Source organism: Nicotiana attenuata, unplaced genomic scaffold (assembly GCF_001879085.1).
Source record: "Nicotiana attenuata strain UT unplaced genomic scaffold, NIATTr2, whole genome shotgun sequence".
Lineage (NCBI taxonomy): Eukaryota > Viridiplantae > Streptophyta > Magnoliopsida > Solanales > Solanaceae > Nicotiana > Nicotiana attenuata.
The window spans coordinates 96,304-114,444 of NW_017670985.1; positions in this window are offsets into that span (position 1 = coordinate 96,304).

Sequence of the window (18,141 nt, forward strand, 5' to 3'; positions counted from 1 at the left end):
CATAGGTTAGTAATTTCACAATTAAGTCAAGGGTACTATAGGTATTTCAAGAAGGGAATCTTTGCAGTAACTGAAATTGGAAACCCCTAGAACCCTCTAGATTGGGGCTCTAATTAAAATTTCAGAAACTTAGTATAATAACTTGGGCAATAAGTCAGTCATTGAGGGACTTTTAACCTAAAAAAAATAAAATTAAAAGAGGGGGCAAGGGTGCAAAAGAAAATCTGAAAGTTGCCCTAATTTTGTCTATAAAAGGGTAGTGCCTTGCCTTACAATACAAGTTTTAGAGATCTGAAAAATTCAAAAGAAGTTTGGAGAGGTCTAGAGATAAAAAACTCTGAAAAATTCAAAATTCCAAATCTGAAGCCTAGAGAAAACAGAAAATTCAAAATTCAAATTCAAAGCTGCTGAAAACTACTGAAATAGGTCCTAGACACAAAAATCCTGAAAATCAACAAAAAATATAGTATAGAAATCCTTTCCAGATCTGTTGTTTGTTCAATTGCATTGGTTCATCAAGTTTGATCTTCAAATTCAGCTGATTATTGGTTGTTGGAAGTTACTTTGGAATCTACTGCACTATCCTTTGTTTTTCCTGGATTTTTTACTTGGAATCTGCTGAGATTTGCTGAAACTGCACCTGCTGTGTGTTGCCGTTGCCCAGCTGACCCTCATTTTCTATTTTCTATTCAAATTCCAGGTACATTTTTGGTTTCAAATGTTATTTGAAGATTGAATCCCAATGTATGACTAGATTTGAAGATAGCGCTGAAATGTTCATGTCATACTTTTGAATTTTCTTCCTATTATTTTGCTTTGATTTGGCTGCCTAGCATGTTTATATATGGTTGTAATTTGCTCACCATTTGTTAATTCAAATGGCTGTATTTAGTTAGGATTTGAGAGTCATATGAGCTGAACCTTCAAAGGACTGTATAATTGGACTGTGTGATAGACACATTCAGCATTTAAATTCACGTTAATATAGTAAATTTTCAGTAGATATTCCCAGTTTCCAATCCTTGGTAATAAATGAAGTTTAATTGCTGTTAGAATCCAAGAATCAACATGATTAGTTCATCAGTATGTGAGTGAGTGAATGTGTATGAGATTTGAAGTTAAAAATCAGCATGCAGTTTGATTTGGTTGGGTGTTGAATTATTTTATTTTACTGAAATTACTAAGTCTAATTATGTTTTAAATTCAGTATTATAGAGATCTAAAGTAAAATCAGTACATCAAATGCAAAATCGCTGTCACTAGCTGAAACTAAGTGCAAAAATTGATTTACAAATTATTTAACATTTCCTGCGTGTCATTGGGTCAAGTTCATGTGATTTCTGGATTCTATATTTCTATATGTGTATCAAGTTTGAAGATCAACACACTCTGATTCGAATGACCATTTCAGTCGCTTATGCAAACTATTAGCAGGTCTAAGTTAAAATCAGTAAAAAATTGAGCCCGGTTGTATAATAACAAGCCCAAAATTGAGCATTGTGTTGAATTGTGGATTGCTGGGAACACCTCCAAATGGGCCTATTTTTAAGAAGCCCAACGTTAGACAGCCCCTCTATAAAGCTGATTGAAATTCTCCTTCTTCTTGGGCCAATTTCGAGACCCAATGTGATGAAAGCCTTAATTAAGGCCAGGGGTTTAAATTTGTAATGCAGGTTTGGGCTTTTCAAGTTAAGTAGCAAACTTGAATTAAGGGGTATTCAATAAGGAAGATCGTCTTGTTTGGGTTTGGACTTGATCTTGGGGCCCTAATTTCCTTGAATGCTTTTAATAGTAGTTATTGAATAATGTTAATTAATTAAATTTTTAGAGACAATCCTTAGTAGATAATGATAGTCCCTTTTAGGATGGCCTTTAAAATAAAACGAGGTGCGCCGCGCCAAACCAAATTCATAAATTGCGTGGCCCTCTTTAAATACTCACATTAAAATATTTAGAAATCGGGACGTGCCATTTAGCAAATTTTCATGGCCTCCCGCAAAGTTATCAACACGTTAGTTGCATTAGGCGTGCATTTTAATAAATCTACCTTCCTAAATTCGGTGTGCATTTCATGTGACCCAAATCCAAATCCCAAAACGTTGAATAAAATGTGTCGCGGATCCGGGTGCATTTCATGTGACGTGATCCAAAAACACGTTTTAAACGACGTTCAACCTCCCTTAAAAATCAATTAAAAGCGGTAAATAATTTTAAATTGCACTATAGGATGAACATGTTTTAAAATCAGATAGTAGGCCATTTATAATAGTTTAAGCGACCGTGCTAGAACCACGGGATCCGGGGGTGCCTAACACCTTCCCTCGGGTCAACAGAATTCCTTAGTCAGAATTTCTGGTTCGCCGACTTCATTTGGAAAGTCGAAAATTTCCTCGATTTGGGATTCAAGATAAACCGGTGACTTGGGACACCAAAAGCCAAACCTATCCCAAGTGGCGACTCTGATTAAATAAATAATCCCATTTCGAATAATGTCACTTAAATTGAAAAAACTCCCTTATACACTATCCTCGGGGGTAGGTGTGTAAAAAAAGGAGGTGTGACACAGGTAAAGACAGGAGGGGGAAGACATGCAGCGGGGAAGTCAAGTAGCAACAGAAAATAAACAAATAACCGTAAAGGACACCATAACTCAATTATCAGCAAGAATCAGGAATTCAAAGACAAGTACACGGCATCACCCTTCGTGCTTTTACTCTCATCCTCACCATAAGAATCAATGTAATCGGCACGGCATCACCCTTTGTGCTTTTACCTCACATAATCATGGCACAGAATTATCCTTCGTGCATTATCACTCATATCATGGCACGGCATTGTACATCGTGCGGCATGGCATCACCCTTCGTGCTTTAACCTTACAATATCGGCACGACATCACCCTTCGTGCATTAACACTCTCTCACAAATATCATGCACGGCATCACCCTTCGTGCTTTTACACTCTTCCTTACCCAAACAACAATCACAAAGCAATAAGGGCAAGGGAATCAATGAAATCACAACAAAATCCCTACAAGGGAACAATAGTATAACAACAATATCCCGGCAAGGAAAACAATATCAAAGGCAATAACATCCCGGCAAGGGAGATAATATCAAAAGCAATAACATCCCGGTAAGGGAGACAATTTCATAAACCTCTTCTCTTTTCCACAATTACTTCACAACTCAATTCACAACTTGAGTCGACGCTCTACAATGTTCAATTACCAATAATACTTCCACAAATCAATTCACAACTTGAGCCAACGCTCTACAATGTTCAATTACCAATAATACTTCCACAAATCAATTCGCAACTTGAGGCCAACGCTCTTCAATGTTCAATTACCAATAATACTTCCACAAACCTTGTTCTACAATAGATATCATCACATAAAGCATGAACAATACGAAACAGAGTTACATTTATCAAAGTTTAAGACTCACGGGCATGCTTGACACCGACGTATAGATCCTCGTCACCATGCCTAAACGTCGTACTCAACAATTACCACATAGCAAATAAGACACAACTCCTAATCCCTAAAGCTAAGGTTAGACCAAACACTTACCTCGATGCCACAAACACAATTCAAGCCTCAACTACCGCTTTACCTCTTGTTTCCACTACCAATTCGCTTGTATCTAGCCACAAGTTACTTAACTATATCAATAAATGCTAAATGAATCAATTCCAATGCATGAAATATGTTTTCCAATGATTTTCCCAAAAAGTCAAAAATTGACCCCGGGCCCACATGGTCAAAACCTGAGGTTCGAACCAAAACACGATTACCTATTCACCCACGAACCCAAATATAAAATTTGTTTTGAGATCGGACCTCAAATCGAGGTCCAAATCCCCAAAATTTGAAAATCCTAAGTTCTACCCAAAACACCCAATTTCTCCCATGAAAACCCTTGATTTTGGATTGAAATCATGTGAAAAGATGTTATAGATTAAAGAAAATGAGTTAGAAATGACTTACAATTGGTTGGGCGATGAACTTTTCTTTAGAACATCGCCCAAAAGTGTTTAGATTTTGAGAAGGTTTGAAAAATGAAGAAAAATGTGTCTAAGTCCCAACTAACTGGTCTCTGATGTCGCAATTGGGACTAGGGTTTGTAATTTTGAACCCTTAAGAATCCTGCTATGTTCGCATTTGTGAAACTATTGTCGCATTTGCGATATCGCAATTGCGATAAAGGTGTCGCATTTGCGACTTCTGGCGTGTACTGAAGGCTTCGCATTTGCATAGCATACCTCGCATTTGCGAGGATATGCTGGCCCTGGGTTCTTCGCATTTGCGACAAAAGCCTCGCATTTGCGAACCCTGTTTGCATCGCAATTGCGATGCCTGATCTCGCAAATGCGAGATCAGAGGCCTGTTACACACCTGCAATACACCAGCAATTTTCCTAAGTCCAATTTCACTCCGTGGCCTATCCAAAGCTCATCCGAGCCCTCGGTGTTCTAAACCAAACACGCACGCATGTCTAAAAACATCATACGGACTTGCTCATGCGATCAAATCATCAAAATAACATCAACATCTATGAAGTAAACCTCAAATTCATGAAATCACTCAAGAACATAAAAATTACTCTCTCCGTTTCAATTTATGTGAACCCATTTGACTGGGCACGGAGTTTAAGGAAAGAGAGAAGACTTTTGAACTTGTGGTGTAAAATGAAGCACGTATATTTTGTGTGGCTATAAATCATTGCATAAAGGTAAATTGTTTCCAAATAGGGAAAAAGGTCATTCTTTTTGGCACGGAATAAAAAGGAAATAGGTTCACATAAATTGAAACGGAGGGAGTATTATTTTCTCAACTATAGGTCCGTTTTATACCAAACCAATTCCGATCTTTACCAAATTTTACCGATTCAACTTAATCATTATTTCAAACTTGTACCGGGATCCGGAACCAAGATACGGGCCGATACCATCAAGAAAATGCATCAATCCACTTCTAAAAACCTTTATATTTTCCAGAAAACAATTTTCTTTAAAAAATCATTTCTTGGGCTTGGGACCTCGGAATTCGATTACGGGCATACGCCCAAGTCCCATATTTTGTTACGGACCCTACGAGACCGTCGGATCACCGGTCCGGGTCCGTTTACCAAGATTGTTGACCAAAGTCAACTCTATTCAATTTTAAAAGCCAATTTCCTTATTTTACTTAGTTTTCACATAAAAGCTTCTCAAAAAAGTGCTCGGACTGCGCACGCAAATCGAGGTGTGACAAAAAGAGGTTTTTAAGGCCTCGGAACACAAAATTTACTTTCAAAACAAGTGATGACCTTTTGGGTCATCACATCCACCTCTAAAACAATCGTTCGTCCTCGAACGGACATAGAAAAGAAGTACCTAAGTCGGAGAAAAGATGGGGATATCGGCTCCGCATGTCGGACTCGGACTCCCAGGTCGCAGCCTCGGCAGGCTGACCTCTCCACTGAACACGAACTGATGGGAACTTCTTCGATCTCAACTGACGAGCTTTCCGGTCTAGAATAGCTACCGGCTCCTCCTCATAGGACAAGTCCTTGTCCAACTGGACAGTGCTGAAGTCTAACACGTGGGATGGATCGCCGTGATACTTACGAAGCATGGACACATGAAACACTGGATGCATAACTGATAAACTCGGCGGCAATGCAAGTCTGTAAGCCACCTCTCCCGGTCGATCAAGAATCTCAAACGGGCCAATGAATCTAGGGCTAAGCTTGCCCCTCTTCCCAAATCTCATCACGCCCTTCATAGGCGACACCCGAAGCAACACTCGCTCGCTGACCATGAATGCCACATCACGAACCTTACGGTCGGCATAACTCTTTTGCCTGGACTGAGCTGTACGAAGCCTATCCTGAATAATCCTGACCTTGTCCAAGTCATCCTGTACTAGATCCGTACCCAACAACCGAGCCTCTCCCGGCACAAACCAACCAACCGGTGACCGACACCGCCTACCATATAAAGCCTCATAGGGAGCCATCTGAATGCTCGATTGGTAACTGTTGTTGTAGGCAAACTCCGATAAAGGCAAAAACTGATCCCACGAGCCTCCAAAGTCAATAACACAAGCTCAGAGCATATCCTCCAAAATATGAATAGTATGCTCGGACTGCCCGTCCGTCTGAGGATGAAATGTTGTGCTCAACTCGACCCATGTGCCCAACTCACGCTGAACTGCCCTCTAGAAATGTGAGGTAAACTGCGTACCTCGGTCAGAAATGATAGACACGGGCACACCATGAAGACGAACAATCTCCCGGATATAGATCTCAGCTAACCTCTCAGAAGAATAAGAAACCGCCACAGGAATGAAATGCGCTGACTTGGTCAGCCTATCAACAATAACCCATACTGTGTCGAACTTCCTCTGAGTCCGTGGGAGTCCAACAACAAAGTCCATAGTGATACGCTCCCACTTCCACTCAGGAATCTCAATCTTCTGGAACAAACCACTAGGTCTCTGATGCTCGTACTTTACCTGCTGACAATTTAAACACCGAGCCACATATGCAACAATATCCTTCTTCATCCTCCTCCACCAATAATGCTGCCGCAAATCCTGATGCATCTTAGCGGCACCCGGATGAATAGAGTACCGGGAACTATGGGCCTCCTCTAGAATCAACTCACGAAGCCCATCCACATTAGGTACACATATACGACCCTGCATCCTCAAAACTCCATCATCTCCAACGGCAACCTGCTTGGTACCTCCTTGCCGCACCGTGTCTCTAAGGACACACAAATGAGGGTCATCATACTGCCGATCTCTGATACGCTCAAATAATGAAGAACGAGCGACTGTGCAAGCTAACACATGGCTGGGCTCAGAGACATCCAACCTCACAAACTGATTGGCCAAAGCCTGAACATACAAAGCAAGCGGTCTCTCACCGACCGGAATATACACAAGACTGCCCATACTGGCTGACATTCTACTCAAAGCATCGTCCACCACATTGGCCTTCCCCGGATGATATAAGATGGTGATATCGTACTCTTTAAACAGCTCCAACCACCTTCTCTGCCTCAAATTTAGTTCCTTCTGCTTGAACAAATACTGTAGACTCTTGTGATCCGTGAACACCTCACATGACATGCCATATAGATAGTGCCTCCAAATCTTCAGCGCATGAACAATGGCTGCTAACTCCAAATCATGAACTGAATAATTCTTCTCATGAATCTTCAATTGTCGCGAAGTATAAGCAATAACCTTGCCATCCTGCATCAACACCGCACCAAGTCCAATACGCGATGCGTCACAATACACTGTATATGGACCTGAACCTGTGGGCAAAACCAACACTGGCGCCGTAGTCAAGGCTATCTTGAGCTTCTGAAAGCTCGCCTCACACTCGTCCGACCACCTGAACTGGGCACCCTCTGGGTCAACCTGGTCATCGGGGCTGCAATAGATGAAAATCCCTCCACAAACCGATGGTAATAACCCGCCAAACACAAGAAGCTCCGGATCTCTGTAGCTCATGTGGGTCGAGGCCAGTTCTTGACTGCCTCTATCTTCTTCGGATCCACCTGAATACCCTCTGCTGATACAATATGACCCAAGAATGCCACTGAACTTAACCAAAACTCGCACTTCAAAAACTTAGCATACAACTGACTATCCCTTAGAGTCTGAAGAACGACTCGAAGATGCTGCTCGTGCTCCTCCCGGCTGCGGGAATAGATCAAAATATTGTCAATGAAGACAATCACGAAGGAATCCAAATAAGGCCTGAACACTCATTTCATCAAATCCATGAAAGCTGGTAGGGCATTTGTCAATCCGAATGACATCACCAAGAACTCATAATACCCATACCGAGTGCGGAAAGCTGTCTTAGGGACATCGGATGCCCTAATTCTCAACTGATGGTATCCAGATCTCAAGTCGATCTTAGAAAACACTTCGGCACCCTAAAGCTGGTCAAACAAATCATCAATCCTCGGCAATGGGTACTTACTCTTGATTATGACCTTATTCAATTGTCGGTAATCTATACACATCCTCATTGATCCGTCCTTCTTCTTAACAAACAACACCGACGCACCCCAAGGCGAGACACTAGGCCTAATAAAGCCCTTATCAAGAAAGTCTTGTAACTGCTCATTCAATTCTTTCAACTCAGGCAGGGCCATACGATACGGCGGAATAGAAATGGGCTGAGTGCCCGGAGCCAAATCAATGCAGAAGTCAATATCCCTGTCAGGTGGCATGCTCGGCAGGTCTGAAGGAAATACCTCAGGAAACTCACGAACAGCAGGCACAGAATCCATAGAAGGAACCTCAGCACTAAAATCACGAACATACGCCAAATAGGCCAAACATCCCTTATCAACCATACGCCGAGCCTTCATATATGAGATAACCCTAAGGGTAAAATGACCAGAAGTCCCTCTCCACTCAAGATGAGGTAAGCCCGGTAAGGCTAAGGTCACAGTCTTGGCATGACAGTCCAAGATAGCGTGGTAAGGTGATAACCAGTCCATCCCCAATATGACATCAAAATCAACCATATCCAAAAGTAACAAATCTACTCGAGTCTGAAGACCCCCAATCACAACTATACAGGAACGATGGACACGATCTACCACAATAGAATTACCCACCAGTGTAGACACATATACAAGAGCACTCAAAGAATCACTAGGCATGATCAAATACGGTGCAAAATAAGATGACACATAGGAGTATGTAGACCCTGGATCAAATAGCACTGAAGCATTCTTACTACAAACCAGAACAGCACCTGTGATAACTGCATCAGAGGCCTCAGCCTCAAGCCTGGCTGGAAGAGCATAACATCGGGGCTGGGCCCCACCACTCTGAACTACATCTTTGGGATGGCCTCCTTCTGGCTGGCCTCCACCTCTAGCGGCCTGACCTCCACCTCTAGTACCTCTACCTCCACCTCTAGCACCTCTACCTCCCCCTCTAGCTGGCTGAGCGGGCGGTGGAACACTCAATTCCTGAACCATGGCACGGGAACCCTGATACTGAGAGCTGCTCGGTGCTCGAGGGCAAAATCTAGCAATATGCCTCGTGTCGCCACAGGTATAACAAGCCCTTGGCTGCTGAGACTGCTGACCCTGACGGCCTGAATGACCACTCTGAAAACTCTGGAGTGGTGGTGCACTGATAGGAGCTGGTGGTGCACTGTAGGACTGTTGATCAGAATACTACATATGAGAACCACGGCCACCTGGAGCACCGTGAGAAGCCTGAAGTGCTAAATGAAATGGCCTGGGAGGATGGCCCCTACCAAAAGAGCCTCTGCCTCCAGATGAGCCACCACTGAACCTTCCCGAATGACGAGGCCTCTTGTCATACCCCTTAGTACTCTCATGTGATAGAACCATTTCCACTCTCCTGGCCACACTGGCCGCATGCTGAAAAGAAATCTCGCTCCCCGTCTCCTTAGCCATCTGCAGTCGAAATAGGCTGAACGAGTCCCTCAATGAACCTCCTCACTCTCTCTCTCTCTCAGTGGGAAGTATAAGAAGAGCATGACGGGCCAAGTCAATGAATCTGGTCTCGTACCGAGTGACAGTCATAGAACCCTGCTAGAGACGCTCAAACTGCCTCCGATAGTTCTCCCCCTAAGTGATAGGAAGAAACTTCTCCAGAAATAGCTGAGAGAACTGATCCCAAGTCAAAGCCGGTGACCCAGCTGGTCTAGCCAAACAATAATCCCTCCACCAAGTCTTGGCGGATCCAGACAGTCGAAAAGCAGCAAAGTCGACCCCATTGGTCTCCACTATCCCCATGTTCCGTAGAACCTCATGACAGCTATCCAAATAATCCTAGGGATCCTCAGATAACGTACCACCAAAAGTAGTAGTGAACAGCTTGGTGAACCTGTCCAACCTCCACAAGGCATCGGCAGACATAGCTGCTCCCTCACCGGTCTGAGCTACCACACCCGGCTGAACTGCTCCAACTGGCTGAGCTACTGGAGTCTGAAACTGGGGAGCCATCTGCTCCGGAGTGCGGGTAGCGGGAGTCAGTGCGCCTGCCCCAGCCTTAGAGATAGCTGGTGCTACAAGAAGTAAGCCTGCCCGAGTGACACTCTCCATAAGGCACACTAGACGGACCAGAGCATCCTGGAGTACTGGGGTAGCAATGAACCCCTCTAGGACCTGTGCTGGTCCTACTGGAACTGTTTGGGCTGGAACCTTCTCGTCAAACTCAACCTGAGGCTCCGCCACTGGTGCTGCTGCTCTGGGCTGAGCTTTGCCCCTACCTCGGCCCCTGGCACGGCCTCGCCCTTGCCCTCCACTACTCGTTGGTGCTACCGCTAGGGGCTCGAGCTGCTGATCCGCGGATGAAGAAGCACGTGTTCTCGCCATCTGCGAAAGAATAGAGTAGAAGTTAAATTAGCATTGAGAAACCAAATTGCACGACAGAAAAGAAAAGATGTGAAGTTTTTCTAACTCTGTAGCCTCTAGGGGATAAATACAGACGTCTCCGTACCGATCCCTCAGACTCTACTAAGCTTGTCCGTGAATTGTGAGACCTAAGCAACCTAGAGCTCTGATACCAACTTGTCACGACCCGGATTTCCCACCCTCGGGAGTCGTGATGGTGCCTACTAGTGAGAGCTAGGCAAGCCAGTTATTCCAGTTATTTAATCCTTTTCATTTTTAATCCCTTAGCAATTATGAATAAACATTATATAAACAACGGAAATAATAAGGCGGAATAACGAAATATGACAATTCAATAATACCGATACTAATCCATAAACATAAGCTACCCAGAATTGGTGTCACAATCTCACAGACTATCTTAGAATACTACAAATAAGGACTGAATAGAATTACACAAATTTGTCTCTGAATAAGTAAAAACAGAAAGAAAATGATAGAACGAGACGCCAAGGCCTGTCGACGCCTGCAGGACTACCTCCGATCGCCTGACGATCTGGAAGCAGCAACCTCACTGTGGTCCAAAAGATGCAGCACCGGGATCTGCACACAGTGCAGAGTGTAGTATCAGCACAATCGACCCCATGTGCTGGTAAATGCCTAGCCTAACCTCGGCGAAGTAGTGACGAGGCTAGGACCAGACTACCAAATAAACCTGTGCAGTTACATCATATACAGTGGAAAAATAAAGGCACAAATGTACAGGTAAAGACAGGAGGCGGAAAACATGCGGTGGGAAAATCAAGTAGCAATAGAAAATCAACATAATAACAGTAAAGGACACCATAACTCAATTATCAACAAGAATCAGGAATTCAAAGACAAGTACACGGCATCACCCTTCGTGCTTTTACTCTCGTCCTCACCATAAGAATCAATGTAATCGGCACGGCATCACCCTTCGTGCTTTTACTCTCGTCCTCACCATAAGAATCAATGTAATCGGCACAGCATCACCCTTCGTGCTTTTACCTCACATAATCATGGCACGGAATTATCCTTCGTGCATTATCACTCATATCATGGCACGACATTGTACATCGTGCGGCACCGCAACACCCTTCGTGCTTTAACCTCACAATATCGGCACGGCATCAGCCTTCGTTCATTAACACTCTCTCACAAATATCATACACGACATTGCCCTTCGTGCTTTTACACTCTTCCTTACCCAAAAAACAATCACAAAGCAATATGGGCAAGGGAATCAATGAAATCACAACAAAATCCCAGCAAGGGAACAATAGTATAATAATAATATCCCGGCAAGGGAAACAATATCAAAGGCAATAACATCCCGGCAAGGGAGATAATATCAAAAGCAATAACATCCTGGCAAGGGAGACAATTTCATAAACCTCTTCTCTTTTCCACAATTACTTCACAACTCAATTCACAACTTGAGCCGACGCTCTACAATGTTCAATTACCAATAATACTTCCACAAATCAATTCACAACTTGAGCCAACGCTCTACAATGTTCAGTTACCAATAATACTTCCACAAATCAATTCGCTACTTGATCCAACGCTCTTCAATGTTCAATTACCAATAATACTTCCTCAAACCTTGTTCAACAATAGATATCATCACATAAAGCATGAACAATACGAAATGGAGTCACATTTATCAAAGTATAAGACTCACGGGCATGCTTGACACCGACGTATAGATACTCGTCACCATGCTTATACGTCGTACTCAACAATTAACACATAGCAAATAAGACACAACTCCTAATCCCTCAAGCTAAGGTTAGACCAAACACTTACCTCGATGCCACGAACACCATTCAAGCCTCAACTACCGCTTTACCTCTTTTTCCACCACCAATTCGCTTGTATCTAGCCATAAGTTACTTAACTTTATCAATAAATGCTAAATGAATCAATTCCAATGCATGAAAATAAGTTTTCCAAGGATTTTTCAAAAAGTCAAAAATCGACCCCGGGCCCACATGGTCAAAACCCGAGGTTCGAACCAAAACCCGATTACCCACTACCCACGAACCCAAATATATAATTTGTTTTGAAATCGGACCTCAAATCGAGGTCCAAATCCCCAAAATTTGAAAATACTAAGTTCTACTCAAAACACCCAATTTCCCCCATGAAAACCCTTGATTTTGGATTTAAATCATGTGAAAAGATGTCATAGATTAAAGAAAATGAGTTAGAAATGACTTACAATTAGTTTGGAGATGAACTTTTCTTTAGAAAATCGCCCAAAAGTGTTTAGGTTTTGAGAAGGTTTGAAAAATGAAGAAAAATGCGTCTAAGTCCCAATTAACTGGTTTCTGATGTCGCAATTCCGACCAGAGTTCGCAATTGCGAACCCTTAAGAAACTTGCTATCTTTGCATTTGCGAAACTATTGTCGCATTTGCGATATCGCAATTGCGATAAAGGTGTCGCATTTGCGACTTCTGGCGTGTACTGAAGGGTTCGCATTTGCGAAGCATACCTCGCATTTGCGAGGAAATGCTGGCCCTGGGTTCTTCGCATTTGCGACAAAAGCCTCGCATTTGCGCCTGCTTGCATCACAATTGCGATGCCTGATCTCGCAAATGCGAGATTAGAGGCCTGCTACACACCTGCAACACACCAGCAATTTTCCTAAGTTAAATTTCACTCCGTGACCTATCCAAAACTCACCCGAGCCCTCGGGGCTCCAAACCAAGCATGCATGCAAGTCCAAAAATATCATACAGACTTGCTCGTGGGATCAAATTATCAAAATAACATCAACATCTATGAATTAAACCTCAAATTCATGAAATCACTCAAGAACATAAAAAATTTTATTTTCTCAACTATATGTCCGTTTTATACCAAACCAATTCTGATCTTTACCAAATTTTACCGATTCAACTTAATCATTATTTCAAACTTGTACCGTGCTCCGGAACCAAGATACGGGCCCGATACCATCCAGAAAATGCACCAATTCACTTCTAAAAACCTTTGTATTTTCCAAAACTTAATTTTCTTTAAAAATTTATTTCTCGGGCTTGGGACCTCCGAATTCGATTCCGGGCATACGACCAAGTCCCATATTTTACTATGGACCCTACGAGACCGTCGGATCACGGGTTCGAGTCCGTTTACCAAGAATGTTGACCACACTCAACTCTATTCAATTTAAAAAGCCAATTTCCTTATTTTACTTAGTTTCACATAAAAGCTTCCCGGACTGCGCACACAAATCGAGATGAGACAAAAAGAGGTTTTTAAGGCCTTGGAGCACAGAATTTACTTTCAAAACGAGTGATGACCTTTTGGGTCATCACCTGGATATTGGGCCAAAGTCATTGGGACTCATTAGTAGGCCCAAAATCTTCCTGATTTAAGTGTGTTTAATTGATTGAATGCTTAATAACATTGTTTTGGGCCAAATTTATCTAGACTCGGTCTGGCCCAAGCCCCTTTAGATTTAAATTCATTAGCTGTTTGAATAATCGATAATATATGTCTTGGGCTAGAGTTCATTTGAACTCAGTCCTTGTCAGGCCCCAAAACTTTAAATCTTGGCCTGTTTGGCAGTTAATAAACAAGCTGCCCTATTTGATTCAAATAAATATTTTATATAGTATTGAACCTTTACTCCAAGTTACGTGATACTTAGCTTAGAGACATAATCACAACTTTAGGTACACTTTAAATTGGATTAACTATTACAATTATATACACGCATGGGTGACATAGTTGTGATGCCCAAGATAAACCAAGGTATACGTTCGCGTGACCATCGTCAAACATTTAGTAAAATGCCTTAATCAAATATTCGTAGTAATGCAGTAGGTGCGATTTATAAATTGTTATCATGATTACGTTTCTTTCAAATAAATTCAAAGTATGTGTTCACACAACTTTGATCAAACCTTTTTTTTAAATAAACTAAGTGTTAGGAATTGAGTATACATACGCGTAACTCATCTTAAGTTATTTTATTTAAAATACGGATTATCAAGTGATTAATAGCGATAAAAGGTAAAAATAAGCATAGGTCCTAAAATGAGTAGACAAAATAGGCCAAGAATAAATTGCTAAGAGACCGTGCTAAAACCACGAAACTCGGGAATGCCTAACACCTTCTCACGGGTTAACAAAATTCCTTACCAAGTCTTTCTGGTTTCGCAGACTTTAAATGAAGTTAAATTTTTCTCGATTTGGGATTTAAAATAAACCGATGACTTGGGGCACCATAAATTATTCCAAGTGGCGACTCTGAAATAAAATAAATAATCCCACATCGATTAATGTCACTTAAATTGGAAAAACTCCCTTATATCCCCCCTCGGGTAAAAAGGAGGCATGATAGCTCGGGCGACTCTGCTGGGGACAAGAACCCAGAATCTCTGGTTCAGGGTTCAAGAATTCTAGCTTGTTAATGTGATTTTTACTTGGCTTTATTTATTGTTGATATTACTGTATTTTTGTGCCTAATGTGGTAATTGCCGCTTATTATTAAACTGTCTTCTTACGCCTCCCTTCTGTGTCTTCTAAAAAATGGTGCACGCGTTCGCATGGCCCGCTTTTCTATTAAAGGTCGTACAAATCAGAACGATGATGGATCAGCCACTAGGCCGGGTAGACTTTCGTGCTCCCGGTATGTCGCTCCCACCTCGGCTCAAGTTATCCGCTTGGGTAAGCCAGGTCTCGAACACAACCCCAGGTTTAAACCTAGAATAACATAACCTCATGCCGGAGCTCTAGTAGGAACGTTTGTTTGTATCACGTGCATTTGACTTTGGGAACTCAACACAGGGGTTGGTTCCGTCTAAGACAGGTGTACCCAAAATAAAAGACCATCCTGATGCATCTTACGTGCTATTTGTACATTTATTTCCTTCGGCTTGCATGTTGACTGGCTAAGGAAGGAAAAACAAACAGAAAAACCAAGAGTGAGGTAGGATGGATAATTCACCCAGTTTCGAAATCCTCGGTATTTGAAAATGCCTCGAAACTCTGCCAAGTATAAAAAAAAGATAGGAAGACAAAATGCATTTCAAAATGAAAGTGAGTCAATATCATGTTTTTTCAATTATGTCAAAACTGACCGAACTACGCGGGTCTGATTCTCATCGGATGTGAGATACGTAGGCAAACCTCATCGGTACCGACCCCAATTTTTTCAAACCAAATAAAAAGAAAGTATGTCCATTGGTCAAAAAATAAAGCCGACCCAACTTCGGTTAAATCTTGTGCCGTTTTGCCGGGATAGCCTTAGAACATCTTACATTGTCGATAAATCATCACTTTTCCCAGAAAAGTGCCTTACCACGGCCTCAAAACTTTATCCAAAAGTAAGAAAGGGACACTATTGGCAGGGACTTAACAAATCAGCAACTTATATTCCCGAGACCTATGTCAGTGCGCCGTTTCTTTGATATTATGAACATCAGTAAGCAAATAAGAAAGAACCGTGTAAGCGAGGGTTGCTGTTCATTTGACTTCCTATACTCCAGGTATGGGCATCCGTAGGGGTTTGAAACACATGAAAAAGGGTTGACCAAAGATACTTGGAAAATTCATCGTCGGTTTACCTTCATAGTGGCATTTCTGGGTGTCATGGTCTTCCGAAATGAAAAAGGGACAGTTGATATCCGTATGGCTAGAATTACGCAAGTCCTAACTTTCAAGGAAGATCACACACTTGCTCCACTTATATTGTCGGATATCTACCGGGCACTAACACAGTGTAAGTCGGGGTTGGGGGCGACATTCTTCGAAGGTTGCAACATCCTTTTACAAATGACGTTAATTGAACACCTTCGCCTTCATCCAAAATTTATGAACTACAGCCCAAGTAAGAGCAACTTCATTGAAAGCTATGAAGAACGAGTGAAAGAATATGACTCGCCGGAAGGGGTCGAAGCTTGGATTGTCCACTTGAGAACTTTAAAGGCAAATCAAATTGAGTGGACTTTAGGATGGCTCCCAGTGAGGGAAGTCATGTACATGTCAGCCGCAAAGAATTATTTGCTACTGATGAGTTTGAAGAGTGTCCAACCCTATGTGCCCTAGAGGGTTCTGAGGCAATTGGGAAGATATCAAGTGGTGCCTGAGGATGAAGACCTGAGTGTCCAAGTCATTGAACTACACCCCGAAGCCCCAATTCCTGAGGTTTTAGTCCAACAAATTTGGGATGGTTGCCGATACTTGAAAGACGATACCCAAGTGCCCGATCTTGCAAAAGGTGAAGTAGATCCAGGCTATGCCACATTGTTTGAGAAACGGGGTTGCATTAATGATGAGCTAGAACCCGAACCTGAAAGGCCCGCCAAAAGGCCTCATATCCATGCTTTTGATGATAAAGCCCGAGAATAGTTGGCCTGGGGAGAAAAGGAAAAGAAATATCAAGCCACCATCCATGTCTTAGAGGAAAAGTTAAGGAATCTCGTATTTGACAATGACTTACAGGCGCATGTGGTCGAAGGTGAAAAGAGAAAATTGACCCGAGAGAATGAGGCGCTCTGAGCCTAACTCCGGACATTAGGATAGCCGCCAAAATGCCTGTGAGAAACGAGAAGGATGGAAAGCTCATCAACAACCTAAGATTGAAGGTACATGAATATGCAGCTGACTTGACAAAGGCCGAAAGAGATTTGCTAAACACTCAAACAACGTTGGCCAAATTAGCCCACCAGTTGAAGCAGAAATATGACAAAGAAGTAACAGGTCTAAAGAAAAAGTTGTTTGCCCTTGAAAATGAAATGGTCCAGCAAATAAAAGATTTTAAGACAGAAAAAGTGCATTGCTACGCATTAATTTGCCAACTAGAAGAAAACGTGCAACAACTACAGGACCAAAACAACACTAACGCACAAGTGTTGGAAGTCCGGGCACAGCAGATTGGGCGTTTTCTTCAAGAAAAAGGAATTATCAGAAGAAGGATCAAGGAGATAGCTGACTATGTCGTGATGAAATGTCATGAATGTGAAGACATGACTAGGTCTATGTTTTTTGCTACCATGATGACCTTCGTTCGCCAAGTGATGGATGACTTAGACCGTCTCCAAGAAAATATCGCACAAAGGCCCGCACAAAGACCGGCTAATGTCCCGCAGAATCCTAGAGTACCAGTAGAAGCCCTTATGTACTTTTAAATTTTCAGTTTTTGAGTCTGTACTTTACTTTTCAAGCTGTGTGTTGTTTATCTCGAGTCTATAAGTTTCCTTTAAATAGTCGTCAATCCTTTTAAATCCCTGTAATAGAAAAACCAAAAAAAGATTTTCGTTTAATGAAAAATTGAAATACCCCAATATTTTCTTTCATTCCGCATTTATTACCCTGAACTACGTAATGATCTGATTCATGCGGCATCGTGATATGTTGGCAATCCTCATCGAATTTGATCATAGATATAGACAACCCGAGTAAAAAAAAATAATAAACCAAAAAAAGGGAGAGAAAAGAAAAATCAAATTAAAAAGAGTGGAGAAATAAAAGAGCAAAATAAAGACAAGACTCAGGATTTGGAAGTTGATAAAAAAATAGCAAGGCCGGGATGAGACAAGCAGCCGTTGCAAACATTTAGACATATTTAACTGTTCAGGTGCATTGCATCTCCCAATATGCGATTCCCTATGTGTTAACTCTCACGAACTAACCGGTTTGTTGTGTATGCTATTAAGAACATGTTCTATTTTTAAGTGGTTGGTTTTTGTGGTAATGTGGCTTCAC